Genomic DNA, 9905 nt, shown 5'->3' on the forward strand with positions numbered 1-9905 from the left:
TGTTCCATGGGAGAAAGATGAGGCTTTCTGATCCCATAAAGATTTACAGCCTCAGAAACCCTGTACAGGGTCGCTGTGAGTCAGAACCAACTCCACGGCACATAACCACAACCTTACTTTCCTTGATCTTTCTATCAAGCCTTTGAAAGTACCTAAATATCATTATTTTGAATACTGCTTCAGTTAGTTCCATTACCTTTTCTTCCTTAGAAACAGTTTTTGAATCTGCATTGTGGTCATTTGGTTGTGCTATTCTCTCTTGTTTCTTTCTGTGAGCTAAAATTGTCAGTTGTTTCTGAGACATTGTGGTGTTTTCCTATTTGTATTTAACGTATGATTGTTGATGTGGTCTTAGGCTCTCAACAGCTGTCTCCTTTAGGTGTAGTTAGAGGATGAAAGTACATGCACTGTTCTCTATTTGCTGTTCATGCACCTCAGTTTAGGGTGGGTTTGGCTGGTACTGGTTGCTGTCTATCATTGATCAGGTGGTATAGGAGTGGGTTTTGGCTCTTGCCCAATGAGTGTTGCTACAGAAGGTATGATTGTTGCTGGGCTGTATGACACAGTTGCTGTTTCTTGTAGGGTGAGAAAGAGGAGAACCCCTTATCCCTTCCCCAACCACCACCACCACACACACAACAGGAAACAAAACAGAATAAACAAAAAAGTAACCAACAATGAAAAGTGAAATAATGAGAAAAGAGAATCAAAAGCAAGCAGGGGTTATGCAGTAGTGTTAAAGGCTTCCTCCTTCCTTTCTCTAACTCAGCAGTCAGCCCTCGTGCTGAGTCACAATGGAATCGCCTTCTGGAAAGCCAAGTAGGATCTGGAAACGGTGGTCACTTCATGAACATTCACTGCTGGGGAAAAATGGTTGAAGCCGACCGCCCTGGAAAGCTCTTCATTGGAAGGCTCAATACAGAAACCAACAAGAAAGCCCTGGTAGCAGTATTTGGCAAATATGGACAAATTGTCAAAGTACTCTTGATGAAAGACTATGAAACCAACAAATCTAGAGGATTTGCTTTTGTCACCTTTGAAAGCCCAGCAGATGCCAAAGATGCAGCCAGAGATATGAATGAAAAGTCCTTGGATGGGAAAGCTATCAAGGTGGAACAAGCCACTAAACCAACATTTGAAAGTGGCAGGCGTGAACCCCCACCACCTCCAAGAAGCAGGGGCCAACCAAGAGGCCTTAGAGATGGAAGAGGAGGCAATAGAGGAACTAGGGGACCCCCTTCACGTGGGGGACACATAGATGATGGTGGCTATTACATGATTTTTGACATGAGTTCTTCCAGGGGACTGCTTCCAATAAAAAGAGGACTACCACCACAAAGTGATGGGCCCAAGATCAGCTCCTTCAGGACCAGTTTGCAGTAGCAGTGGTATCGGAAGCAGAGCTCGTGTATCATGTGGAAGAGATAGTTATGGAGACCCACAAAGAAAGGAAACCCTGCCCTCTCATAGAGATGTGTATCTGTCACCAAGAGATGATGGATATTCCACTAAATACAAGCAGAGGTTACATAAGTTCTCATGATACAAGAGATTATGCACCACTACCAAGAGATTATACATATTGTGATTATGGTCATTCCAGTTCATGTGATGACTATCCATCCAGAGGCTATAGTGATAGAGGCGGCTATGGTTGTGATTGTGACTATTCAGACCATCCAAGTGGAGGCTCCTACAGAGATTCCTATGAGAGCTATGGTAACTCACATAGTACTTCACCTACTCGAGGGCCCCTGCCATCTTTTGGTGGATGCAGTCACTATGATGATTACAGCAGTTCACAAGATGGATATGGTGGAAATTATGACAGTTACTCAAGCAGCCGAAATGATCTCTACTCAAGTGGGCGTGATCGGGTTGGCAGACAAGAAAGAGGGCTTCCTCCTATGAAAAGGGAATACCCTCCTCCACATGATTCCTACAGCAGTTCAAGCCATGGAGCACCAAGAGGTGATGGCTGTGGAGGAAGCCAATCTGATAGAGGGGGAGGCAGAAGCAGATACTAAAAACAAACAAAACTTTGGACCAAAATCCCTGCTCAAAGAAACAAAAAGTGGAACCTATTCTGTTATAACTACCCAAGGACTCTTAAAAGGAAAAATTGTGTTACTTTAAAAAATATTTCCTGTTAAGTACTCCTCCATAATTTTTATGTTTCTTGTGAGGAAAAAGTAAAGTAAAATCTGTTTAATTTTATTTAATTTTATGATTTTATGACATTGCTTTCAACAAGCAAATGTTAAATGTGTAAAACTTGACTTGTGTATTAGTGTTGTAATTCTCTTAAGTGTCCCTGAAGGCTACTTCCAATTTGATTTTTCCCAGTAAATGGGGCAAGCAATACTAAGATCTTCCACAAACATCTAGCCATCTAAAATGGAGAGAGGAATTATTCTGCCTATATAAACAAGCTAGATATTAGAAGAGTGGTTGGGTTTGCTACTCATAGATTTCAGGGTGTCTTCAAAATGAAATCTCAGTGTTCTCAGTGTGCAAAACCTGAGACAGATGCTTAAGTAAGGAAAGTGCTATTCACTCAGTAAACCCAAAATAAAAGGATAATGTTAGCCATATATTGCCTTTCTGGCATTTTCTTGGGATTCTGAAAGATCCTCTCCTTGCCCTCTCCCCCCATTAAGACCATTTAAATGTGTGTTAAACAACTACAGAATACTAAATAAAAAGTTTGGCCAAAACCAAAAACGGAAAAAACAGAATAACTAAAATGAGAAAAAAGGGTACTGTGGGCTAATGCGTCAGACTGTAAAGTTGTTTGAACTGCAAGGTCGTTGGTTCAAGCTCTCCAGCTGCTCCTTGGAAACCCTATACAGGGTTGCTATGGGTTGGAATCGACTTGACGGTACTTAACAACAACGAAGAGAAAATAAAATAAAGAAAAAATAATAATCCTTAGACACACCAGAGATAGGAAAGTTGAAAAGGGAAAGAGAGTACAGAGTAGTAAAGAAAGATCAAAAGTGGGGGTGGTGGGGGGCGGGGGGAAGAAGTGGGGAAATGAGAGACTGAAGAAAAGGAGGAAAAATAAAAATGGAGTTAGAAAGGATAAAATTCAAGGGAATAGAAAGAGGAGACAGGATTATAAAACAAAAATAATGAAACAGCAAAAGAAAAAAACCAAACCCAAAAACAGAAATAAAAAAGAGTGCAGCTATTGGACCCAGATAAGAGAAAATTCTGGGGGGCTCCTGTAAGTCAGGGATCTCAGGAGGTAGGTATGGGAGAGATGTGACATTAGAGTTCCTGACCCTAGATAGAGTTCCTGCCAGCCTTAGTGTTATCTATGTCCAGGGACTCATTCTGGAGACCCTTGATGGACCTGGTTTTAGTGTCTGTTAGGACTACAGGGCAACCGAGGGCATGGTTACTGGTTAAATGCAATCTGGTGGCTCTGCAAGTCCTAAACTGAGCCCACCTGAATCCAGTTACCAAAACGACACACCAAAAAAGTCACTGGTGTGGCTCCCAGCCATGTTGCTTCAAATTCCCAGAGCTGGCCACACCTCTGGTCACCAGGGGAGTATGGGGAGAAAGAAGAAATAACACCTTCCAGTCACCTGTGTGATTATTCTCTGCCAGGCCACCTTCTGTGGCCAAAGCTGCTCACAAAGGCTCAAGATGGTCACGCCTCATCTGTCCAGTCATTCATGAGTCAGTCTCCCTCTCTAGCTGTCCCTGGTCAGCATCTCCTAGCAAATATTCAATCCACTTCTATAACCTTCTGAAGTTCAGGGTTCTAGGATTGTCATCTGTGTCTGTCTTATTTGGTATCTTGTAATTTAGTGCATCTGCCTAGTCTTCTTAAGGAATCTTTTGAGGAATTAAAAGTTCTTAATTTTAATAAGGCTGCTATGAATATTTTCATATGTGCCATTGTTACACATGTGCTCATATTTGTGGGTATGTGCCCAGGAATGAAATTATTGTGTTATCAAATAACTAAATAACACAGTGTTCCAAAATGGTTGAATTACCAAATACTTGCTTAAAGGAACATCCGTTTTATAATGGAAGTCTGTTTATACTATGCTAAGTGCCATTGAGTCAGTTCCATCTCATAGCAACTCTGTATAGGGTTTCCAAACAGCAGCAGGTGAGTTTGAACTGCCAACCTTGCAGTTCAAACTGACTTTGCTGCCCAGTGCTTTATCCTATAGCGCTACACCAGGACTCCCTGAAAGTCTCTTAGAAAATAGTAATCATTTGACAAAAATGTGTTGTGTGTAAAATATTTAGTCTATACTAGGACTCCTGGCTTGGTACTGTAGGATCAGCACTGGACTGTGAACCACAGGGTCAACAGTTCAAACTCACCATCTGCTCCTCAGAAACCCTCTTTACAGAGTCACAGAATTGCAACCTACCTGATGGCACTTAATAACAACAACAAATATCATTGACAGTGGTGTTGGCTTTGTGGGTTATTCTTGTTAAAATACAAGCATTCCTCATTTTATTGTACTTTACTGCACGTCTCAGATACTGTGTTATTTAAAAATTTAAAGTTTGTGGCAACTATACATTGATTAAGTCTGAAGGTGCCATTTCCCCAATAGCATGCATATGTTTCTTGTCTCTGTGTCACATTTTGATTATTCTAAAAATACTTCAAACTTTTTCATTGTGCTTTTGTTGTTGTTGTTAAGTTTCAGATCTATTTGCACTCTTAACAACCATGTATAGGGTTTCCATGGAGCAGCTGGTGGGTTTGAGCCTCTGACCTTGCTGTTAGCAGTCCAGTGGTATCCTACAGCACCTTCAGAACTCTTGTCACAAGGCAGGAGTTTTCAATAGACTACAGTACAGTGTAAACAGAACTTCTGTGTGTACTGGGGAACCAAAATATGTGTGTGACTTATTTTATTGTGATAAGCACTTTATTCTGGTGATCTGGAACAGAACCCGCAGAATCTCTAAAGTATGCCTAAACAGTATCCCTAGTCACTGTTACACAATAATATAAGCCAAAGCCTCTTGATTCGTAAAGGATGTTAAGCAGTGGTTATTTTCTATAGGTTATTTTCTGTGGTGCTGTAGGACAAGCACTGGACCACAGGTCTGTTTGAACATCAAGGTCAGTGGTTCAAATTCACCAGCTGCTCCTTGGAAGCCCTTTGCAGGGTCACTGTGAGTTGGAACCAACTAGACAGCATTTAACAACAACATTTTCTGTAAATACTTAAGCTTTTTTTGAACTCATTAAGCTACTTTTTTCCTATATGACACTTAATAAAACTACTCAAACTAACTGAGGTATAATCTGAGCTTATAAAAATGAATTAAATCTGTTTTATTTTATTGTTATAAATTTTTATATCTTATGCAGGTTTTGCATGTGGATTGAACAAGGATGCAATTGAAGCAAAATTACAAGGTTAGATGTGTTTCCTTCTAAAACAAAATTATGTTCTATAAATTTTAGTGAGAAAGGTCAGTTCCTTGGAAGGTAAGAATACTCTTGAAAATTATTTTTTACAAGGTAACCTTATTTGTAGAGATATATATGGAGCTCTGGTAGCATAGTGGTTACAAATTGGGCTGCTAACCTCAAGGTCAGCAGTTCGAAACTACCAGCAGTGGTTCTGTGGGAGAAAGATGAGGCGGTCTGCTTCTGTAAAGATTTACAGTCTTGGAAACCCTATGTAGGGTCACTATGAGTCAGAACCAACTCCACGGTACTTAACAACAACAACAAATGTATATATATATATGAATGTATCTGAGTTCTCTAGAGAGACAGAATATATAAAATATATAATATTATCCACATCTACAGAATACCTTCACAGTAACACCTATATTAGTATTTGATGGATTAGGCAGGTATTATATCCTGTCCAGGGGTCCTGGTATGGCACTATAGTATAAGCACTGGACTGCTAACCACAAGATTGGCAGTTCAAACCCACCAGCTGCTCCTAGGGAGTACTGTTAAGGGTCACATTAAGTTAGAACAGACTTGACAGCATTTAAGAGCAGCAATGTAGCTTAGACAAGTTGACAAATAAAGCTAACAACCACAATCAACTACTTTTTCTTTTACATAAATGAAGCTTGGCATGTGTACTTTTTTCTGCATTACTCTATTAATTCATATAAGAATATCTTCTTTTCATAATATGGTAACCTGATTTATTTGATTTTTGCTTTAAAAATTATCTTCGTCTTTGAAAATGTTGTTTATAGATACACAATTCTTTTTTCAATTTAAAGTATAAGCCTAGATTGATTATGGGCTTTTTTATGCCAATCTGTACCAAAAGTGTATTTCTACGAAGCCTCAGCTTTATTTTTCAGTTATCATTCAGTATTCCATTACCTATCTTTTAAAATAGAAAATATTGTTGGGAATTTATTAGGATTAGAAATAGCTACTTCTTCATTTTGCTAATACTCTCATATAGTAACAGGAAAAGCATTATTATATCCACTAAAAGTATTTAACCAACTTTAATTTATTCGTACTTGGATATATATATGAGTGTATGGCAACTATAAGAATAAGGATGAAGCAGTAAAAAATACATACTTTTGAAACATGGAATACACATTGGCATGTGCTATTGAGGTACAGACCTATAAAATAGTTGTATTATCCTCTATTTTTTAACCAATTTTTATAATGAAGTATTTAAAGTAAAATAATTATTTTTATTATAATTGATCAAATACACACTAGAATTAAGAAAATCCAAGATATACTTTCTATAGCTGTTATGTTTTTCTTTTGTTAAATTGATAGAATCACAGTTCATATTTCTTTTATCTTCAGTCGTCCTAGGTAAAGCTTATTTTTACCTGTACAGGAGAGTAGCTCAATTTAATATACTATGGAATGGAATGTTTCTGTAGTCTAAAATCAATTCTTCTTCTGTACAACTCTGACACAAATCCAATGCAGTTTTTCTGTTCTGATTACTTGGAAATAGGTCAGATTTTAACACATTAAGCACACAGTCCTTCAGACTGCCAAGTCTTCCCAATTGGTCAGAAATGCAAGTGGCTTGGAGCTGGTACTGGAAGTCTTGGGAAGACTCGACAGCACACAACTGCCACCAATAGTTCAAGCTGGGCAGTGCTAAGTAAAAATACACAGCACTCCACTGTTCTAGCAGAGACCACCACACACTACTGCCAAGTTGATTCCGACTCATAGCAACCCTATAGGACAGTGTGGAACTACTCCTTTGTATTTCTGAGAATGAAAATCTTTACAGGAGTAGATACCTTCATCTTTCTCCCTTGGAGTTACTTGTGGATTTAAACTGCCAAGTCCAGTGCTTATCCTACAACTCCATCAGGGCCTAGAGTGGGCTACATACTTAGAGAACAAGGGGTTTAATGATTGGTTAGATCTAAGATCAGCTTCAGGTTGAAGTCCATTGAAATATAAAGGTCAGCTACTTGGCTAAAAGAAAATGAGTTACCAACTGGGTGAGTGATGCTAGCCAGTTCCATTATACATGATAGCAGGCATGAACACATTTTTCCCAGGAACAAATTGTTTACAACTTGTACATCCTGATCTATTGCTTCCTGGGACTGATGTTGGCCTTGTCATTCTGATACCAGTACCCCAATTTGAAACTCCATTTAGAGAAGAGACTCTTGGGGCAAAATCTGGGAGAGTCCTAAATGTGGAACTTCTGTGTCCTCTGGTATGTGCTACTCTCCTGCTGTCCCACCAGGAAGTTCACACAGGCTTTGGTGTTCAGAGACTTTAAAAGGAAATCTTTTACCGAGATTTCCTTACACAAGTATGATGAATTGATTCGTTGTCTATGTGAGTGAATTAAAACTCTCTTCTTTCCCCAGTGGTTGACCTGGTAACACATAGTAGGTTGTTCTGGCCTCCACCAAGAGCCACTCATTAACCTACATTGTTATGTGTGTGCTCCATGAATAACAGATACTCCAATCACTCAGGAAATCCAAGCGTTTACTCAGATCTCTGCTCAAATAACTCCTGAGAAAGACCTTCCTGAACTATGTTTAAACCACCTTTATTGAGAGGAAAGAAAACTGTTTGTTGTTGTTATTGTTGCTGTTTCTCTAATTCTTAGAAAAGTTAATTTTGAAATTTTAAGGTAACTATAAATTTTTCTTTATGTCAGAAATTATATAGCTTTTTATTAGAAAAGCTTGCTAAGAAATCTACTACCGTCATTCTTTAGGTCCTTTCTTGGCTTTATCTGTCTTCATAGAACCTGTTCACCACCTGAACTGGTATTATTTGTTTATTGAAGGTTTTCTTTAGTAAAATAAAAGTTCTTCAGAGGAGGAATTTTATCATGTTCACCATGGTAAACCTAGAGTCCCAGTATGGCACTGTAGGATAAGCACTGGACTGCCAACCACAAGGTCAGTGGTTCAAACTCACCAGCAACTCCTTAGAACCCTTATATAGGTTCTGTGAATCAGAACCAATTCAATAGCGCTTTACAACAATAACAGTGATAAATCTAGAACTTACAGTAACGAAGAATTGTAAGCATTATTCCTTTACTGATAACTGAATAGAAGTTAAGTTAATAATGGGTAATTAAGAAAATTGGAGTCCTTGTGTGGCGCTGTGGAATAATGCACTGACCGCAAGGTTGGTAGTTCAAATTCAACCACTCTTTGGAAACCTTACACAGAGTCGCTTTCAGTCAGAACTGACTCAGTAACACTTAATGACAACAATAATGTGCTCCTGTTAGAGAGTTGTCATTAGTATCCAATTATAATGACACTTCTCATCACATTCTTGGTACTCTATTCAAGCATACACTGTTGTTTTCCTTTTATAGCAGTCACATCAGGACTGTAGAATAAACATTGTGTTGTTAACTGCAGAGTCCGCAGTTCGGTACCACTAGCCAATCTTTGGAAAGTGGCTATGAGTCAGAACCAGCTCTTTGGCACTTTTTTGTTTTTTTTAAAACAACAACAAAAAAAACTTTTTGTTTGTGAACTGATTGAAGATTTACAAAGAAAATCAACAGTTTTACATTCAACAAACCATATACTTTATTTCATCTCAATGTTTGCAATCTCCTCCATACAACAACAATTATCTTACTTCCTCCCTGTGGTTCCTATTTCTATGGCACCATACTTCCCATTCCTTCTCAGTTTCATCCTTAGGTAAATGTTGCCCTTTTGATCTTGAATGATTGACCATTCCATGGTGAGCATACCCTACTACTGTTACTGTCCACCCTACATACCCATCTATTGCTTGGCTGAAAATTGGGCCATGAGGTTAAGTTCTGCTCCAGAACTGAAGGGTGGTCAAGGGCCACAGTCTCAGATTCTTCCAGTCTTTTTATGACTACTATAATTTTGAGTTTTGTTCTGCATTTTCTCCCACTCTATCCAGGACTTTCTAATGTGATTCCTTTCACAGAAGTTGGTAGTGGTAGCCAGTCACTGTCTAATTCTTCTGATCTCAGAGTAATGATGACTGATGTTCATCTGCTCCATTCCATTGGACTACTTTATGCCAAGCATCTTCAATTTTCATCACTATCCTTTTTTCTGCACATGGAGAGAACAACAGTTGCACCTTAGATGGCTGCTCTGGGAGCTTTAAATTCCAGACACTATTCTCCAAAGTAGAATATAAAATATTGTCTTTGTGGACTCTGTTATGCCAATTGACCGTGGTGTCCCTGGACTATGGTCCTGAGTCCCCAGACCCAGCAAGTCATTGCCTTCAGAGGTTTGATAATATCTAAGAAGTTTTCATCATTTTGCCCCATGTATGCTCCACCACATTCATGGGTGTGCTTGCAGCAAAGGTAAATACTCATACACACATTGTTTTTGTTAGGTGCCATCGAGTCGGTATCGACTTATAGCGACCTTATATACAGCAGAAT

At 38.9% G+C, this 9905-nt stretch overlaps 1 protein-coding gene and 1 pseudogene across 1 annotated transcript in view; both read left to right on the forward strand.

The window, feature by feature from the left end:
- HFM1 (HFM1, ATP-dependent DNA helicase homolog (S. cerevisiae)) overlaps positions 1 to 9905 on the forward strand; it is a 206591-nt gene that overhangs the window by 108212 nt on the left and 88474 nt on the right. The window lies entirely within an intron of this gene.
- Positions 871 to 2027, forward strand: LOC102814348 (annotated as a pseudogene).

This window comes from Chrysochloris asiatica, unplaced genomic scaffold (assembly GCF_000296735.1).
Source record: "Chrysochloris asiatica unplaced genomic scaffold, ChrAsi1.0 scaffold00002, whole genome shotgun sequence".
NCBI lineage: Eukaryota > Metazoa > Chordata > Mammalia > Afrosoricida > Chrysochloridae > Chrysochloris > Chrysochloris asiatica.